Genomic DNA, 20,528 nt, shown 5'->3' with positions numbered 1-20,528 from the left:
CATTAATAAGAGAAAATCAATTTAAACATAAAGAGTTCATAAGCCAATTTGGCAACATAAGTAATTAAAGGATAGCATTAAAATATCTGAAAGTAAAAGAGAAATATAAAGTGAAAGGAATATTGAACTTGATGAAGCGTTGAAATTCTAAATCCTTTAAGAGGAATCCTAATCCTAAAAATCTAAGAGAGAGGAGAGAGCCTCTCTCTCTAAAAACTACATCTAAACTATGAAAAGTGAATAATTGAAGACATTCTTATGAATGAATGTATTCCCCCACTTTATAACCTCTAATCTGTGCTTTCTGTACTTGGATCTGGGCCAAAAAGGGCTTCAGAAATTGCTGGGAGCATTTTCTGTATTTTCTGGTGCGTGGCATCTGTCACGCATTCGCGTGGGTCACGCGGTCGCATCATCTGGAGTTTTCCTTATCACGCGTTCACTTCGGTCACGCGTACGCGTCATCTGTGTTCTGCTCATGGCACGCGTCCGCGCCAGTCACGCATTCGCGTCGTTGCCTTTTCGCGCTGGGCATGCGACCGCGTCATCCATGCGTTCGCGTCGCTGCCAGTTTCTTCAAAAACTCCATTTCGTGCTTTCCTTCCATTTTTCTATGTTTCCTTTCCATCCTTTAAGTCATTCCTACCTTAGAAGATCTGAAACTTCTCAACACACAAATCACGGCATCGAATGGTAATAAAGGGTAATTAAAATAACTAATTTCAAAGCATAGGAAACATGTATTTCACATATATCACATAATAAGGAAGGAAAAGTGAAACCATGCAATTTACATTAATAAGTGGGTGAAGGATTGAATAAATCTCTTAAATTGAGCACAAAATATATCATAAAATATGGGTTTATCAACCTCCCCACACTTAAACAATAGCATGTCCTCATGCTAAATCCAAGATGAAGAGTAAGGTAAGGTTAAAGTGGTGGAATCTCATGCAATGCAATCTATTCTAAATGCAAACTACCTAAATGAATCATGCAATTCTAATTGTTATTCACTTGTATATAAAACTTACATGTAGTTAAATTAATTCACATTCTCAAGGAATCATATATGCATAGCCAAACCCTAGATAATGTTAAAGCACTTTTACAATTGAGATGTGTAAAAATATTTTATAAACTTGCAAGACAATTAACAATTTAAGCAGAGATATATGGTGATGAGCTATTGAACCCTCACTGGATTTTGTGTTTACTCTCTAGTCACTCATTGTTTATTGGGTTAATCACTCTATTCTTCTTTTTTTTATCCTTACTTTCTATAACTTTGTTCTTCATCTAACCAATCAACAATTATAGAATACAGACATACAAAAATCATGAGGTCTTTTTCAATGTTGTAATGGGGCCAAGGTAAAGGTAGGGGTATATGTATAAGGCTAAGTGAGCTAATAAGTGAATCCTTGATTAGTCTAAGATCTCACCTAACATACATATTTTATAAATCAAAATTTCTTAACCTATTTGCCCAAATTTTCTCACTTTGTATTGCAAGCTCATGCATTAACTTTAATTTTATTCCATGTGCATTGATTCTTTTTGCAATTGGGGAATTTTTTTGTATCCCCTTAATTCTTTTTGCATTGATTCTCTTATATATATATATATATATATTAATGCACATGGTAATTCAATTGTTTTGATTTCACATGAGCATGCTTCCAAAATTTTTTTATTTTGAAACATCTTTATTCTTTTTAACTTTCCACCTTTGTTTCTATCATCCATGTTCCCATAAAGTTTTCCACACTTAAACAATATACAATTTCTATCTTAAGCTAACCAAGGATTCAACTTGGGATTTTTATTTTGTTTTTCTGCTTAAGGCTAGTAATGTGGTTTATAGAACAAGAGGAGATTAAAAAGCTCAAGGGGGCTAACAAGGGTGATGTAAAAGGTAGGCTAATTTTGGGATAAGTGAGGAAAAATTCAATTGATGGCCTCAATCATCTCTTAGTATGTATCTATACTCTATAATTGGACATATAAATTAAAACAAAGTAAAGAACATCAGAATGAAAAAGAAGGGCAAAACACACAGGAATAAAAATTATGGTTTGAATGTAACCATACAATTAAGCTCAAAACTCACAGGCTGTGTGTTTTCTAGCTCAAAAATCATATATCAGTTATACATGTCATGCAAGTAGAAATTAAGAGTTTCCATTATTCTCAACGTAAATCTTAGGGTGCCTTTAAAGTTTTAGTGTTGTTCCTTGATGAAATGTTGTTAACTAACTAACATGTAATGCTATATATATAAGGTGTGTGGATTATTTTTGATTATGTTAAAGTCTCTAGTTTACTTCCTTTTTATTTTCAATTTAAACCAAACTATCATATGCTAAAAGGGTAAACTATACTAATTAATCCACATTCTATAACTAATAAGTTAGAATTGCAACTAAACTAACTGGCTAAGGTATAAACTAAAGTGCAAAATGCGGAAATTGAGTAAAAATACAGCAAAAGAACAGTGTGCAAGTACTGAAAAATAAAAATAAAGATAAAAATATAGAAAAATAAACAAAATGAGATAAAAAGAGTCTGTAGTGGTTCACCAAAAAAGAAATATGCCAGGGATGGCGACCTCCCCACACTTAAAATGTAGCATCGTCAAGCTGGGTGTGAAGGGGTGTCATCACCGGAAGGATGGGCTGCATGAGTCTCTGTGGTGGCCTGAGGATCTGCAAACTGGATAAGGGTAGGAGGATCTGTCTGCTGTAGTAGGGGCTCTGACTGGATAGGAATCTCTGGATCTACGACCTGAATCTGGTGTGGCTCCTCCTGCTGTGGTGCAGCCTGCTCTGAGCCTGCCTGCTCGGCCTCTCTCTGTGGATGGGTCTCCTCCTCATGCTCGTCTGCTTCCTCCTCAGATGGCTTTGATGGTGTGTCAGGCTCGGAGGGAAAGTCGCTGCCAGATCGGATCATCATCTTGAGGTGCTCATAGCGTCGCTTGTTGCGACGCTCAGATCTCTCATATCGCCGCTTGTTGCGGCGCTCCATCTGGTCCAGCTGCTGGAATAAGCGGTACACGAGGTGGTAAACGGGCTCTGAGGTAGGTGGAGGTGTAGTGGGTGGGGCTGGTACAGCAGTGGAAGAAGAAGGGGGCAGCTGAAGGCGTGGCTGTCTCATCAGAAGCGGTCACGAATGGAGGTCTGTAGCCTAAAGCCTGAAACTTCCTGCTGTGAGGGATAATCTTCTTGCAGTGCGCAGCAGGTGGCTTCTCATCAGCAAGCTCCCGAGGCACGTCAGCTCGATGGCCGACCTGGGTAATCAGATATGGGAAAGGGAGAGTGCCTCGGACATGGACCCTGGCCATAAAGTGCTGGATGAATCGTGGCAGCTACAGGTCTTTACCCTCCAGCACACACCAGAGAAGGGTGATCATAGTGGCAGGCAGCTCCGTCTCATGAGTGCTTGGCATAACAAAGTTGCTCAGGATCTGGTGCCAGAGCCAAGCTTCATCATTCAGATACATAAGCTTGATTTCTTTAGGCATTGTGGTGTTCTTACCCATGACCCATGGGACAGTCGGATCAAGGGCTATCCGCTGCTTGACAGCATCCCTGTCAAATCTCATGAAGCGCATGTCCTCTTCAGCCTTTTGGTAACCGTCAGGCTGATCTGACTTAGGCGGAAGGCGCAGAATATCCTCAATGGCTTCCTCAGTGACCAATATCTGTTTCCCTCTGAGGTGCACTGCATCTAGGGAAGTCTTGAAATAATTGCAGTAAAACTCTCTTACCCAAGAAGCATTGACCTCAGTCAAATTTCTCTCCAAGAAGAACCAGCCTCTCTGTTTAATCTAATCGGAGGTGTACTGCTGTAATTCTTCTGGAATTTTCAGAGTTCGCTCCAGGTACAGGTTTCTGGAGGTGGCAAACACTGGATACTTCAGCTCACAGTATCGGTTTGCAAACTTAATGGGATCATTAGCAGGGAGGAGCTGGTCAGCCTTCTCCTGCGGGGTAAAGTACTTTTCCCGCCAGGAGTCATCATGCATAATGTCCAGAATGGACATAGAGGATTCACCTCTTTTCCTTTTACCAGTGGTAGCCTTGCCTTTTCCTTTTCTTTGAGGGTCAGACATCCTGAAAAGCAGAAATTCCAGGATATAAATGAAGAACAGAGCAGAAAAATAAGTCGGCAAATAGCATAATAGTAATATAAGCACATAGTGGCAAAAGGGCAGTAGAATAATGAAATGAGTTAAATAAATGTATCTTTTGGATTGTTTCGGAGGTAAAAATCTGAGATGAGAAATCACAATCCAAAATATATTATGAGTAGAATACTTGTTAATTAGGAGCAACAATAATCATGCCATGAGTTAAAAAGTTGAAAGAGTTAGTCAAAAAGCAGAGGGGGAAGTGAGAAAGTTAAAAGTGGTTAAAAGTGAAAAAGTGGAAAGCAGTGAGTTAAGAGAAAGAAAGTTAAAGTAAGTGGCATTGAGAATTGTTTCCTAAGTAACAAGAAATTCATAAATATAAAGACTAGTCAACTCATATTCAAAAATATCAGGTTATTGATGATGATTCATAAAGATATAAAAATAGCAAAAATTAAAATCGAATCATCAAAAGTGCAATTTATTAACCAGAAAATCGAAAGGAAAAAGAATGTTGCCCGTGCATTCATGAAGTGGTTTGGGAAAAGCTAGGGGATGCCAAAATCAAATTGCCAAAACCAAAACATGAATGAAAATCAAAACAATTTACAAAAAATTGGCAGCATTCCGGCTAAAATTGGATGTTCCCGAGTAATAAATAGCAAGCAGAACAGTTCATAAAATTAAAATAAAGCTGCAATTACATATACAGAATATGAACATGAAAAAGCAGTGTAAAAAGCAGCAGAAACAGTAAAGAACAGCATATGAACAGTATTAACATCACAGCAACATCAGAATTGCGGAATTGATAAAACAAGAAGCACGAACAGCACAATTATCATGCCTAAATCCACTAACCACATCCTAGCTACCTAACCACCTAGAATCTACTACAAACATGTATCTCTAACTAGCCTAATTTTAAACATAAACTAAAAAATATGCAACTAACTACGAATGAAAGAAAAGTGGCGTTCGGCGGAACCTGGTGAGTAGAGGCACAAGTATGGAATGAAGAGAGATGGTGGGAGTGGGTTTGTATTGGCGGCAATATGGTGGTGGCGTAGGGCGGCGAGGCGGCGAACCGTGGTTGGCGCGGCGGTGGGTGGCTGTTCGGTGGTAGGGGTTTCGGGTTGGGTTAATGGTGAAGGGGGTTAAGGAGGAAGGAAGGGAGGGAGGTGAGGGTGATGGTGGTGGGAGTCACGGCGGTGATGGCGTGGTAGTGGTGGCTGGCCGCGGTGGTGGAAGGGAGATATGGGAGGGGAGAAGAAGAAGGAGGGGAGAAGGAAGAAGGAGGGGGTGGGCGTCGCGGTGGGTCCGGGTTGGTGGGGATGGTGCGGCGGTCGGAGGTGGTTGGGGTGGTGGTGTTGGAGTAGGGAGCAGAGAGGGGGCAGAGGGGGGCTGGGGAGGGAAGAATGAGGGCGCGATAGGGGTAGGGTTTCGCGTCACTGGGGTTAGTGAATTTGAATCCACGCGATCGCGTGGCTAGGGTGGAATGGGGTTGACGCGATCGCATGGAATGGGTAAAAGGATGAATGATGTGGTCGCGTGAGGCACGCGACCGCGTCGCTGGAAATTGTGCTAAACGCACAATTCCAGCGTCGTTTCAGCACAACTCTCTGTCTGCATTGGGGTGCCATAATATCCACGCGACGCGAACGCGTCGCTCACGCTTTCGCGTGGGATGGGTGTTTTACAAGTGACGCTTTCGCGTCAGGGACGCAAACGCGTGGGCCGTTTTGTGCTAAATGCACACCAGCCGCACGATTCCAGTCCAGATTTCTGGGCGTTGGATTTTTATGCCGATTTCCAGATCACACGTTCGCGTGATTGACGCGGACGCGTGGGAGGTGGTTTTCGCAACTGACGCAAACGCGTTAGCAATACGGTCGCGTCGCACGCCCTCTTTTTATATATATATATATATATATATATATATATATATATATATATATATATATATATATATATATGCAGGTATGCAATTATGCAGTATGCAATTATGCAGTATGCAATGCTAATGCAAATGCTATGAATAACATCCAGGTTCAATAATATAACATAAAATCAAACAGTACGAAATAAAAATTGAAAAAGAAACGACCATACCATGGTGGGTTATCTCCCACCTAGCACTTTTAGTTAAAGTCCTTAAGTTGGACATTGGATGAGCTTCCTGTTATGGTGGCTTATGCTTAAATTCATCCAGAAATCTCCACCAATGTTTGGAATGCCAACAGCCTCCAGGGTCCCAAACTAGGCATGTAAAGCTGTTGAGCAGCTTCAAACAGATTCTCAGCCTTACGGGGTGACGAATATCAGAATAGATTCCAGGATCCCAAACTTTGCTTTTAAATCCGCCTTTGTCTTGATCTATATGCTTCCATCCGGGCGGTTTAAAAATTGTATTCTCACCAAGATGACCAAACGTCTTCCGTGACCCATTCAATTGAACTTGATACCAATCCTTGCACTTCGAATTGAAGCGTGGAACCTTATTGAATCTTGTACACCAGCTCTGAGTACGAGCCATTTTCCTCTTACTCTTAAAGCCGCAGAGAGCTCTAAGCTGGCCATCTGTTTCAAGCAAACCATATTCAAGTGGAAAAGTAAAGATAAAGGTTAAGGATTGTACCCACTTGAAGCTTGTATTAGGTGGTAATGGCCTTGGGATAGGTGTTTCCAGTGGTTCTGTAAGTTCTACTCCCTTGTAATCTTCTGTGAATTCCTCCACTTCTTTGCAAACTTCTTCAAATGCAACCATGTCTTGATCAAAGTCTTCGATATATTCCGCATCAGTCAAGTCATAAGTTGGAGGTTGAGAAAAATCTACCTCGACATCATCTTCATATTTACTTGGATAAGGGTCTTCAATCTCAGAAAATTCACGTGCGGATGCGAGTTCATTACTAAGAGAACTTGACTTGAGACTATCATCATCAAGGAAACTTGCGTCTTGGGTTATTCCGTCTAGTTCTTCATGAAATACCTGCTTTGGGGTTGTGCATTATCCTTCTTAGCATCAATTGTAACGTCCTTGACGGAATTTTTCACAACTCTGGATCCTATGGAGGTTCAGCATCTCCTAAATCTTCAATCAGTACTTCTTCTTCTTGGATAATTTGAGCTTCCTCTAATTGTTCCAGAACAAAGTTATGCTCATTACTGCCTACTGGGGTTTCTAGTGTCTCCTTCATGCTACGTTTGTCCTTAGATTCTCCACATAAAGCTATTGGAGTTCCTTGAGTGCCTAAACGTCTGGAAGATAATTGATGTATTGCTTGCTCCAGCTGATGAAGGGTTGTATGAAGTTGATCTACTGTTTCCTTGAGGCGAGCCTGTGATTCTTGAGGTGATGGATATGGACATGGTACATAGGGAAGTGGTGGTGTTAGGGAGTAATTAGATTGGAATTGGGATAAATAAGGATCATACGGTGGTGAGTGGTGAAAAGGAACTTGTGAGTGTGGTGGTTCAAAGCTACGTTGAGAGGATGGTCTATAGGCACACGGTGGGGCTTGTTGGTGATTACAAGGGGGTCATTTCCCATGATATCTTAGAGGGTGTTGTTGCCTAAAGGGTTGATCAGATCCTCTTGGCTCCATCCATCTTTGATTGCTCTGACCTTGATGCATGTTCTTGCTATAGCTTTCATTCTCTTCAACAATATTAGAACCAAACTCAAAGCGAGAGGGGTGAGAATTCATGGTAGCTAGTAGAAATAAAAAGGAAAAACAAAAACAAATAAACAAATAAAAGAAAAATATTTACAATAACCAATAATAAGGAACACGTTTGCAGTTCCCCGGCAACAGCGCCATTTTGAAGAACTGAAGATTGACGGTTTAGAATTCAGAATAAATTCTCGTTGCAAGTATAGTTTCTAAACCAAGCAATCAACCTTTCTTACAAACGTTTTGGTTGTCACACGTAACAAACCTCTTTAAAATTGAAAACCGAAGTATTTAAACCTCGGGTTGTCTTCTCAAGGAACTGCAGGGATGTATGTTCTTATTAATGGTTACGAGTTTTGTAAATTGGAGGTTTTGCAAGTAAGGGACATGTAATTTAAATGACAAGAAAAATAAATAAATAACTATAAAATAAACTCTTGGCAAGGTATGAAAATTCGGAAGTCATATCCTAGTTACTCCTATGAGAATGGAAGTTAATCCCACTTAGTTAACCCTTATGAAAGCAAGGGAAAGTCAAGTGAACTAATTAGTTAGATTCCCAAGTCCTAGCCAACTCCTAAGGAAAGACTAGAGTTAGTGGAATACCAGTCAATTTAGCCGACATAACAACCAATCACGGATAGTTGATGACTCAAGAGCTTCCAGTTAATCAATTAAAGCCAACAACATAAAAAGCTAAATAAGAATCAATGATCTGAAATACCTCAATTGCATTAATAAGAGAAAATCAATTTAAACATAAAGAGTTCATAAGCCAATCTGGCAACATAAGTAATTAAATGATAGCATTAAAATATCTGAAAGTAAAAGAGAAATATAAAGTGAAAGGAATATTGAACCTGATGAAGAGTTGAAATTCTAAATCCTTTAAGAGGAATCCTAATCCTAAAAATCTAAGAGAGAGGAGAGAGCCTCTCTCTCTAAAAACTACATCTAAACTATGAAAAGTGAATAATTGAAGACATTCTTATGAATGAATTCATTTTCCCACTTTATAACCTCTAATCTGTGCTTTCTGTACTTGGATCTGGGCCAAAAAGGGCTTCAGAAATCGCTGGGAGCATTTTCTGTATTTTCTGGTGCGTGGCATCTGTCACGCGTCTGCGTGGGTCACGCGGTCGCGTCATCTGGAGTTTTCCTTATCACGCGTTCGCTTCGGTCACGCGTACGCGTTATCTGTGTTCTGCTCATAACGCGCGTCCGCGTCAGTAACGCGTTCGCGTCGCTGCCTTTTCACACTGCGCATGCGACCGCGTCATCCATGCGTTCATGTCGCTGCCAGTTTCTTCAAAAACTCCATTTCGTGCTTTCCTTCCATTTTTGTAGGTTTCCTTTCCATCCTTTAAGTCATTCCTGCCTTAGAAGATCTGAAACTTCTCAACACACGAATCACGGCATCGAATGGTAATAAAGGGTAATTAAAATAACTAATTTCAAAGCATAGGAAACATGTATTTCACATATATCACATAATAAGGAAGGAAAAGTGAAACCATGCAATTTACATGAATAAGTGGGTGAAGGATTGAATAAATCTCTTGAATTGAGCACAAAATATATCATAAAATATGGGTTTATCAATATCTCCTACGCGTGAAAGGAGGGTGGATAGGCATGTCCGTTGTTCGTTCCTCCGCCATGCACGTCCCGATGTCATCGTGAGGCTTCCTGACCTCCCTGGTGTCGTCATCCTCAACCTTCCCCCGTACCCTATTGTGCGCCGCTCGACCGCACCCTCTCCTCACTTTCAGGTTCGCTCTCTCCCCCGTTTCTTGCTCTTCTAATTTCATGTGTTGGCCTGGTACCTTTGTTTGAATTGAATAATTTTGATTGTTGATCGGATTTGTGTGCACCAAATTTGTTTACCCATCAGTTTCCAATTTGGTCCCTAATTTGGTTAGAACCCTAGTCCCAATTCGGTCCCTAATCTAGTCCCAATTTAATTGTTCCCAATTCTTTGCTGAAAATATATGGATGACAACGGCTGCAATGTGAGGATGGATGTTAGGCTAGCTGTATAGTTTGATTTGTTACTCAAAACCACCCAAAGCCATGTGATTAATACTAATTATCCAAGAGCACTCACAGGTTTTCCTTCTGTGGTATGTCAATGGAGCAGGAAACCAAGTCAAAAATTTTTACTAGGAAAGATCCAAGCAAAAATAAAAAACAGAACAGAAGAGTTATAAAACAGAGTTCGGTGTTCTCTTTTTTTCCCTTGCTGATTGTGTTTTCTGTCACATGAAACTGTTAGATACAACCATGATTGGGTTGAAAGAATTCTTAAAATGCATCAGATTTGTAATGAGTTATATCTAAATGTTATCTAATATCTAAGATCATGTGTGCTCTTTGTTAACATTTGTAGCAAAATTTCACCATGGCTAAGTTTATGTATGTAAGTGTGTTTTTATTTTAAGTTGTGTGACTCTGAATTGTGTCCACACAACTACAATTCTGGCTGTGAATTGAGTCTTTTTTGCTGCTATTTTTATCTTAAAATATAACATTTTCAATGATATTAAGACAAAAATTAAATTTCATAAAGAATATAAAAGTTAATATGCTTTGCAACTCATAGAGCCATCGAAATAAAATAAAACAAAAACCTTGTTACAAGAATAGTTATGCAATAAAAGAAACACCTTTAAATAAAAATGCGTTAAGTCATTAACCATAACAGTGTAGGAATACTATTCAGCTAAAAAAATACAATTTAACTTATACACATGTTTAGTTCTAAAACTAAGTAGATGGGGCTCCCATCTCATGTCTATAATATTATGAAGTCTGCAGAGGATTGAGTGCTATCAGTCTTACCTCTATTAAGGGAAAGAATTCTTATGCTACCAGAATTGTTGCCACCTACTTCACAAGCTAACCAGCAATCTTATCTTTGTGCCCAGAAATATACAGCAAACTTAAGAAAGATTGAACCTTGAATAAATGATGAAGCATCAAAGTCCAACCCTATGGTGTTGTATAAACTTTATAATTTAATGTTCCACAGCAACTTATGAGCTAATCGAACCGTTCCCAGTCTTTAGTTACTTTAGTAGAAGATGATGTTGAAGGTGGGGCATTAGAGTTTCCCATTTCGGAGTCAAAGGTCTCCCATTGGGTTGTAACTTTCACACCATTGTCACTACTACTAAAAGGGTTGGCATTTCATGCCTTTAGAGCATCTAGGGTATCGACCAAGCTCTGCACACGATGTACCTGTTGACAGGTGGAAAAGCTTATGTTCAGCCTTTCGTAGGAGTTAACAACAAATATGCTTGATGCAATATTTTTTCTCCCAAAAGCTGTTTTTACGGCCGAATAGGAATCACCCTAGAAAGCGTAGCCGTAGCCTAAGGCATTATTTTTTTCACTTTTGGCTACACTTTTCAAGTGTACCTGAATGAGTGTTTTTCTTGTAGTGATAATAATAATAATAATAATAATAATAATAATAATAATAATAATAATAATAATAATAATAATAATAATAATAATAATAATAGTAATAATAGAACTAATTAATAAAATAAAGGAAAACAAACTAACAATGATGAATAACATAGGCAAAGATTTTAGATTATAGAGGACAAAGAGATTCACAAATAACTCAGATTGTAACAATTGCAACACCTAAAGATTTAAATTTAAATTAAGGTTTGATTTCTTTTTTGGATGGGAGAAACAAAGTTAGTCACTTTATAGTGTTCAAATGAGAGAGGTTAGATATGCAAAATGCCATGGTAGTTAGTACTTTTTAAAGAAATATCTACTTGAAATTTCATGAATGATGAAATATTGGCACACATCTATAATCTATTATATATGAACCTTCTCTGACAATATTTACACCAAGGGATTACTAAGTTTCCTAAGGTCCTTTTTCTATATTATCATATCAGCTTTATAATCCAGTCTAGCAATTTTCAGAGAAAGAAAATGATCACAAGATTGCGTGAACTGCTCTACACATCATGGTGAAAACCAAAAACCATTTCAAATAAAACGAGTAAGATTATTGCCCATAACTAACCAACACAAGAGATTGCACAAAAGATAATTAACAATGAAAACCCGAAAAAGTTGGTCACCCTTATTTATTCTTCCTTCTATCTTTTTTCTTTCATTTTCCTTCAATTCCTCTTTCTTCTTCTGCTGTTGCTTTTTTTGTTTTTCCCCTCCGCTGTTGTTGTTCATCTTTATTGTGTTTCTCTATAATTTATATGTTAGTTATAAAAATATGACTAATTATCCAAGTGATTAAGACAATCTTAACTGTCCTGTTTCATTTAGATGTACTTTTTTATATTTATTTGTAAGGACACACTCCCTAAATATACTTTGATGACCACATCTTTTCTTAAGTGTATCTATTCACCATCTTTTCCTAGCTTCTCTGAAAGTTCAACTAAGAGAGATGGATTGACTCAAAGGTATTTTGAATACTTATTTAGGTAGCTAGGGAGAGAGGGGGTTTTAAACGCATGACAGTAGGCGCAAAATTGGTATTAAATGGATAATATTATTGGAGGGGGTAAATGAAGATAGATATCATGTGCTCAACTGGTCTTATAGTGATGTCAATATTATGAGACCACGTTCTCTGACTGGTTTGAGAGGATAGTAGACTTTGTCTACCACCACCAATACGTTATTATTGTAAATTAACTAAACATATTTAAATTAAACAAATCTTAACCTGTGCATATTTAAATTCCTTATGATACTTTGTTCACATTCAATTATGTCATTTTTTGGATTATCTGAATTTTCACACAAATAAGTTCAAGTTGAGTTAATCATTAGTTCCAAATGTATGTTACCATCTTCTTTTTCTCTTTTTCTTTTATTCTAATTTATTTTTTAAACGCTTGTGAGATAATTTGTGGGTTCTGTTTTCTTCGATGACATAGGATAAAATTAAATTCCTTGAAGCAAGTTCTCTGACGAGCGGATATCTCGGAATTTGAAATAAAATATTTGGGGTGCGTCCTTGTACCTTCAACTGTGACAGGTACTTCATTTGTTAAGAAGCAATGAGTCTTGCACAAAAACTTTTCGAGTATTTACCAAGTATTTTTTTTTAATCTAAAGACCTATAAATTAATGGCAAACCACTTCTTAGATCTATTTGTTCTTTGACTCAAATTGTTCTACCAACTTGGAACAGTAAAATGTAGGAGTGTTATGATGAAATCATGAAGCTAATTTGAACTTCAATTAGCATGCTTCAAAATTTCACATATATTTTCTCACCTTTTTCTTATCTTTTGGTAAAATTTTCGCACACAGATTATTGTTATTTGGTAGGAGCAGGTGTATATAATCATCTAGATGGTAATATAGGTGAATTGCACTCTCATCTATATATACAATAACATTAATTTTGTGGCTAGAGTAATTATATAATAGTTAGTTTTTCATATTAGAGTTGCACCTTACTTAATATTATTTAATTGAAAAGTATACATCTAGTAAGTAACCAAACTTATATGCATGTTAAAACTAGTTAACTTAAGCCCTTTATCTATAATTCATTTTTTATTTATTTAACTGTAAAATTATTAAAATCCTATTTTTAGAATTGATTGTTTAGTTCTTTGATGCTTTTGTCTTAAGTATGATCTTAACTTTAACTATTACGCCTCTCTTCTTTTTCTTTTTTTTGTAAGGTTTTATTTTCTGGTGCACGAAATCGTGATCGTTCATTCCTTGGTAACGACACGAAAAACTTAATACGCACGTTCATAATCTTAATTCTTTGTCACAACTTCGCACAACTAACCAGCAAGTGTACTGGGTCGTCCAAGTAATAAACCTTACGTGAGTAAGGTTGATCCCACAGAGATTGTCGGCTTGAAGCAAGCTATGGTCACCTTGTAAATCTCAGTCAGGAGGATTCAATTGGTTATGGAGATTTGATAATTAAAATATAATTTAAATATAAAATAGGATAGAAATACTTATGTAATTCATTGGTGAGAATTTCAGATAAGCGTATGGAGATGCTTTTATTCCTTCTAAACCTCTGGTTTCCTACTGCTTTCATCCAATCATTCATACTCCTTTCCATGGCAAGCTGTGTATTGGACATCACCGTTGTCAATGGCTACATCCCGTCCTCTCAGTGAAAATGGTCCAAAATGTGCTGTCACCGCACGGCTAATCATCTGTTGGTTCTCGATCCTGCTGGAATAGGATTCAGTAATCCTTTTGCGTCTGTCACTACGCCCAGCAGTCGCGAGTTTGAAGCTCGTCACAGTCATCCCTTCTCAGATCCTACTCGGAATACCACAGACAAGGTTTAGACTTTTCGGATCTCAAGAATGGCCGCCAATAATTCTAGCCTATACCACGAAGACTCTGATCGTAGATCAGGAGGCTAAGAGATATGCATTCAAGCTTGTTTGCATGTAGAACGGGAGTGTTTGTCAGGCACGCGTTCATAAGTGAGAATGATGATGAGCGTCACATAATCATCACATTCATCATGTTCTTGTGTGCGACTGAATATCTTAGAGAAGAAATAGGCTTGAGTTGAATAGAAAAACAATAGTACTTTGCATTAATTCATGAGGAACAGCAGAGCTCCACACCTTAATCTATGGTGTGTAGAAACTCTACCGTTAAAAATATATAAGTAAAAATAGGGTAGACATGGCCGAGTGGCCAGCCTCCCATGGAGGTCTCAGAACGTAAAAGTTACATAATGTGTTTCAGAGATGTAAATACAATAGTAAAAAGTTCTATTTATACTAAACTAGTTACTAGGGTTACAGAAATAAGTAAATGATGCAGAAATCCACTTCCGGGGCCACTTGGTGTGTGCTTGGGCTGAGCGTTAAAGCTTTCACGTGTAGAGGTCTTCCTTGGAGTTAAACGCCAGTTTATAACCTGTTTCTGGCGTTTAACTCCAGAATAGGGCAAAAAGCTGGCGTTGAACGCCAGTTTGCGTCATCTAAACTCCGGCAAAGTATGGACTATTATATATTGCTGGAAAGCCCTAGATGTCTACTTTCTAACACAATTGATAGCGCACCATTTGGGTTTCTGTAGCTCCAGAAAATCCATTTTGAGTGCAGGGAGGTCAGAATCCAACAACATCTGCAATCCTTCTTCAGCCTCTGAATCAGATTTTTGCTCAAGTCCCTCAATTTCAGCCAAAAATTACCTGAAATCACAGAAAAACACACAAATTCATAGTAAAGTCCAGAAATGTGAATTTTATTTAAAAACTAATAAAAATATACTAAAAACTAACTAAATCATACTAAACACTATGTAAAAACAATGCCAAAAAGCGTATAAATTATCCGCCATCACAACACCAAACTTAAATTGTTGCTTGTCCCCAAGCAACTGAAAATCAAATAGGATAAAAAGAAGAGAATATACTATAAATTCCAAAATATCAATGAAACTTAGCTCCAATCAGATGAGCGGGACTAGTAGCTTTTTGCCTCTTGAATAGTTTTGGCATCTCACCTTATCCATTGAAGTTCAGAATGATTGGCATCTATAGGAACCTAGAATTTAGATAGTGTTATTGATTCTCCTAGTTCAGTATGTTGATTCTTGAACACAGCTACTTGATGAGTCTTGGCCGTGGCCCTAAGCACTTTGTTTTCCAGTATTACCATATCCACATACATGTCACAGACACATAACTGGGTGAACCTTTTCAGATTGTGACTCAGCTTTGCTAGAGTCCCCAATTAGAGGTGTCCAGGGTTCTTAAGCACACTCTTTTCTTTTTTTTTCTTTTTTTTTTTTGCTTTGGACCTTGACTTTAACCGCTCAGTCTCAAGCTTTTGGCTTGACACCTTCACGCCACAAGCACATGGTTAGGGACAGCTTGGTTTAGCCGCTTAGGCCAGGATTTTATTCCTTTAGGCCCTCCTATCCACTGATGCTCAAAGCCTTGGATCCTTTTTATTACCCTTGCCTTTTGGTTTTAAGGGCTATTGGCTTTTTCTGCTTGCTTTTTTTCTTTTTCTTTCTTTTTCGCCATTTTTTTCTTTTTTTTTTGCTTTTTTTATGCAAGCTTTTGTATTCATTGCTTTTTCTTGCTTCAAGAATCATTTTTATGATTTTTCAGATCATCAAATAACAATTCTCCTTTTTCATCATTCTTTCAAGAGCCAACAATTTTAACATTCATAAACAACAAATACAAAAGACATATGCACTGTTCAAGCATTCATTCAGAAAACAAAAAGTATTGTCACCACATCAAAATAATTAAACTAGTTTCAAGGATGAATTCGAAATCATGTACTTCTTGTTCTTTTGTAATTAAAAGCATTTTTCATTTAAGAGAGGTGATGGATTCATAGGACATTCATAGCTTTAAGACATAGACACTTAAACACTAATGATCATATAGTAAAGACACAAATATAAATAAAACATAAGTCTCAAAAACCGAAAAACAGCAAAATAAGAACAAGGAGATTAAGGAACGAGTCCACCTTAGTGAGGGTGGAGTCTTCCTCTTCTTGAAGAACCAATGGTGCTCTTGAGCTCCTCTATGTCTCTTCCTTGTCTTTGTTGCTCCTCCCTCATAGCTCTTTGATCTTCTCTAATCTCATGGAGGATGATGGAGTGCTCTTGGTGCTCCATCCTTAGTTGTCCCATGTTGGAACTTAATTCTCCTAGGGAAGTGTTGATTTGCTCCCAATAGTTTTGTGGAGGGAAGTGCATCCCCTGAGGCATCTCAGGGATTTCATGGTGAGGAATTTTCTCATGCTCTTGTTGAGGTCCATGATCTCTTGTTTTCTCCATTCTTTTCTTAGTGATGGGCTTATCCTCATCAATGAGGATATCTCCCTCTATGTCAATTCCAGCCGAATTGCAGAGGTGGCAAATGAGGTGAGGAAAGGCTAACCTTGCCAAAGTGGAGGACTTGTCAGCCACCTTGTAGAGTTCTTGAGGTATAATCTCATGAACTTCCACTTCCTCCCCAATCATGATACTATGGATCATGATGGCCCGGTCTATAGTAACTTCAGACCGGTTACTAGTAGGAATAACTGAGCGTTGGATGAACTCCAACCATCCTCTAGCTACAGGCTTAAGGTCCGGTCTTCTCAATTGAACCGGCTTGCCTCTTGAGTCAACTTTCCATTGAGATCTTTCCACACATATGTCCATGAGGACTTGGTCTAACCTTTGATAAAAGTTGACCCTTCTAGTGTAGGGGCGTGCATTTTCTTGCATCATTGGCAAGTTGAACGCCAACCTTACATTTTCCAGACTGAAATCTAAGTATTTCTCCCGAACCATTGTGAGCCAATTCTTTGGGTTCGGGTTCACACTTTGATCATGGTTCCTAGTGATCCATGCGTTTGCATAGAACTCTTGAACCATTAAGATCCCGACTTGTTGAATAGGATCAGAGAGAACTTCCCATCCTCTTCTTCTAATCTCTTGTCGGATCTCCGGATATTCGCTCTTTTTGAACTTAAAAGGGACCTCAGGGATCACCTTTTTCTTGGCTACAACTTCATAGAAGTGGTCTTGGTGGACCTTAGAGATGAATCTCTCCATCTCCCATGACTCAGAGGTGGAAGCAATTACCTTTCCTTTCTTCTTTCTTGAGGTTTCTCTGGCCTTAGGTGCCATTGATAGTTATGGAAAAACAAAAAGCAATGCTTTTACCACACCAAACTTAAAAGGTTTGCTCGTCCCCGAGCAAAAGAAGAAAGAAAGTAGTAGAAGAAGAAGAAAATGGAGGAGATGGAGGGAGGTGTATTTGGCCAAGGGGTAGAAGTGGTGGATGTAATGTGTGAAAATAGAGTAGTGTTGAGGGGTTTATATAGGGGTGGGGTGGGTGGTAGGTTTCGGCCATTAGGGTTGGGTTTGGGAGGGAAAAGAATTTGAATTTTGGAGGTAGGTGGGGTTTATGGGGAAGAGTGGATGGATGTGAGTGGTTAAGGGTATTTAGGGAAGAGGTATGGAGGTGAAAAGGTGTGAAGAGTAGAGAAGAAAAGGTGGGGTAGGTGGGGATCCTGTGGGGTTCACAGATCCAGTGGGAACAAGGACTTAGCATCCCTGCTCCAATTAGGCGTGCAAAACGCCCTTATAGTGCATGTCTGGCGTTAAACGCCAACTTGCTGCTTATTTCTGGCGTTTAACGCCACTTCCATGCTCTGTTCTAGCGTTAAACGCCAGTCTGGTGCTTGTTTCTGGCGTTTAACGCCAGCTTGATGCTTCTTTCTGGCGTTAAACGCCAGTTTGCTGCTTCTTACTGGCGTTTAAACGCCAGTAAGTTCTTCCTCCAGGGTGAGCTATTTTTAATTTTGTTTTTTATTTTTAAGTAGTTTTTGTGAATTAACATGATCATCAACCTAAAAAAACATAAAATAGAAATGGAAAATAATTAAATATAGTTAAATAACATTGGGTTGCCTCCCAATAAGCACTTCTTTAATGTCAATAGCTTGACAGTGAGCTCTCATGGAGCCTCACAGATGTTCAGAGCATTTTTGGGACCTCCCAACACCAAACTTAGAGTTTGACTGTAGGGGCTTGGTTGACTCTGCAGTGAGAGAAGCTTTTCATGCTTCCTCTCCATGGTTACAGAAGGAGAACCTTGAGTCTTAAATACAAGGTAGTCCTCATTCAGTTGAAGAACCAACTCTCCTCTGTCCATATCAATCACAGCTTTTTCTGTGGCTAGGAAGGGTCTTCCAAGGATGATGGATTCATCCTCATCCTTCCCAGTGTCTAGGATTATGAAATCAGCAGGGATGTAAAGGCCTTCAACCTTTACTAGCACGTCCTCTACTAGTCCATAAGCCTATTTCATGGATTTGTCTGCCATCTCTAATGAGAATTTGGCAGCTTGTACCTCAAAGATTCCCAGTTTCTCCATTACAGAGAGTGACATTAAGTTTATTCCTGACCCCAGGTCACACAGAGCCTTCTCAAAGGTCATGGTGCCTATGTTACAGGGTATTAAGAATTTACCAGGATCCTGTTTCTTTTGAGGTAGAGTTTGCTGAACCAAGGCATTTAGTTCCTTGATGAGCAATGGAGGTTCATCCTCCCAAGTCTCATTGCCAAATAATTTGGCATTCAGCTTCATGATTGCTCCTAAATATTGAGCAACTTGCTCTTCAACAATGTCTTCATCTTCTTCAGAAGATGAATAGTCATCAGAGCTCATGAATGGTAAAAGGAGGTTCAATGGAATCTCTATGGTTTCTAGATGAGCCTCAGATTCCTTTGGTTCTTCAAAGGGAAACTCCTTATTGGTCACTGAACGTCCCAGGAGGTCTTCCTTACTAGGATTCACGTCCTCCTCCTCCTCTCTGGGTTTGGCCACACCAAGGAAAGTAATGGCCTTGCACTCTCTTTTTGGATTCTCTTCTGTATTGCTTGGGAGAGTACTAGGAGGAGTTTCAGTGACTCTTTTACTCAGCTGGCCCACTTGTGCCTCCAAATTTCTAATGGAGGACCTTGTTTCATTCATGAAACTTAAAGTGGCCTTAGATAGATCAGAGATTATATTTGCTAAGCTAGATGGATTCTGCTCAGAATTCTCTGTCTGTTGCTGAGATGATGATGGAAAAGGCTTACTATTGCTAAACCTATTTCTTCCACCATTATTAAAGCCTTGTTGAGGCTTTTGTTGATCCTTCCATGAGAAATTTAGATGATTTCTCCATGAGGGATTATAGGTGTTTCCAAAGGTTCACCCATGTAATTCACCTCTGCTATTGCAGGGTTCTCAGGATCATAAGCTTCTTCTTCAGAAGATGCTTCTTTAGTACTGTTGGATGCAGCTTGTAATCCATTCAGACTCTGAGAAATCATATTGACTTGCTGAGCCAATATTTTGTTCTAAGCCAATATGGCATTCAGAGTATCAATTTCAAGAACTCCTTTCCTATGAGGCGTCCCATTACTCACAGGATTTCTTTCAGAAGTGTACATGAACTGGTTATTTGCAACCATGTCAATGAGTTCTTGAGCTTCTGCAGGCATTTTCTTTAGATGAATGGATCCACCTGCAGAATGGTCCAATGACATCTTTGATATCTCAGACAGACCATCATAGAATATATCCAGGATGGTCCATTCTGAAAGCATGTCAGAAGGACACTTTTTGGTCAGTTGCTTGTATCTCTTCCAAGCTTCATAGAGGGATTCACCTTCTTTTTGTTTGAAGGTTTGAACATCCACTCTAAGCTTGCTAAGCTTTTGAGGAGGAAAGAACTTGGCTAAAAAAGTCGTGACCAGCTTATCCCAAGAGCTCAGGCTATCTTTAGGTTGAGAGTCCAACCATATTCTAGCTCTGTCTCTTACAGCAAATGGGAAAAGCATAAGCCTGTAGACCTCGGGATCAACCCCATTGGTCTTAACAGTATCACAGATCTGCAAGAATTCAGTTAAGAACTGAAAAGGATCTTCTGATGGAAGTCCAGGAAACTTGCAGTTCTGTTGCATCAGAGAAACTAATTGAGGCTTTAGCTCAAAATTGTTTGCTCCAATGGCAGGGATTGAGATGCTTCTTCCATGTAAGTTAGAATTTGGTGCAGTAAAGTCACCAAGCATCTTCCTTGCATTGTTATTATTTTCGGCCATGTCTCCTTCTTTTTCGAAAATTTCTGTCAGATTTTCTCTAGAGAGTTGTGCTTTAGCTTCCCTTAGCTTCCTCTTCAGAGTCTTTTCAGGTTCAGGATCAGCTTCAA

The 20,528-nt window shown here is 38.8% G+C and overlaps 1 non-coding gene across 1 annotated transcript; it reads left to right on the top strand.

Moving 5' to 3' along the window:
- The first annotated feature begins 19,920 nt into the window (after nucleotides 1-19,920).
- Nucleotides 19,921-20,028, top strand: LOC148546093 (small nucleolar RNA R71). Its single transcript, XR_015901533.1, has one exon. It is a non-coding gene; the product is annotated as a small nucleolar RNA R71 (small nucleolar RNA).
- Nucleotides 20,029-20,528: the final 500 nt, after the last annotated feature.

The sequence above is a fragment of the Arachis ipaensis genome, chromosome B9 (assembly GCF_059453495.1).
Source record: "Arachis ipaensis isolate K30076 ecotype BB chromosome B9, ASM5945349v1, whole genome shotgun sequence".
Taxonomy (NCBI): Eukaryota; Viridiplantae; Streptophyta; class Magnoliopsida; order Fabales; family Fabaceae; genus Arachis; species Arachis ipaensis.
Note: the sequence above shows the minus strand (reverse complement) of the source record. Positions and strands in the feature narration are given on the sequence as shown.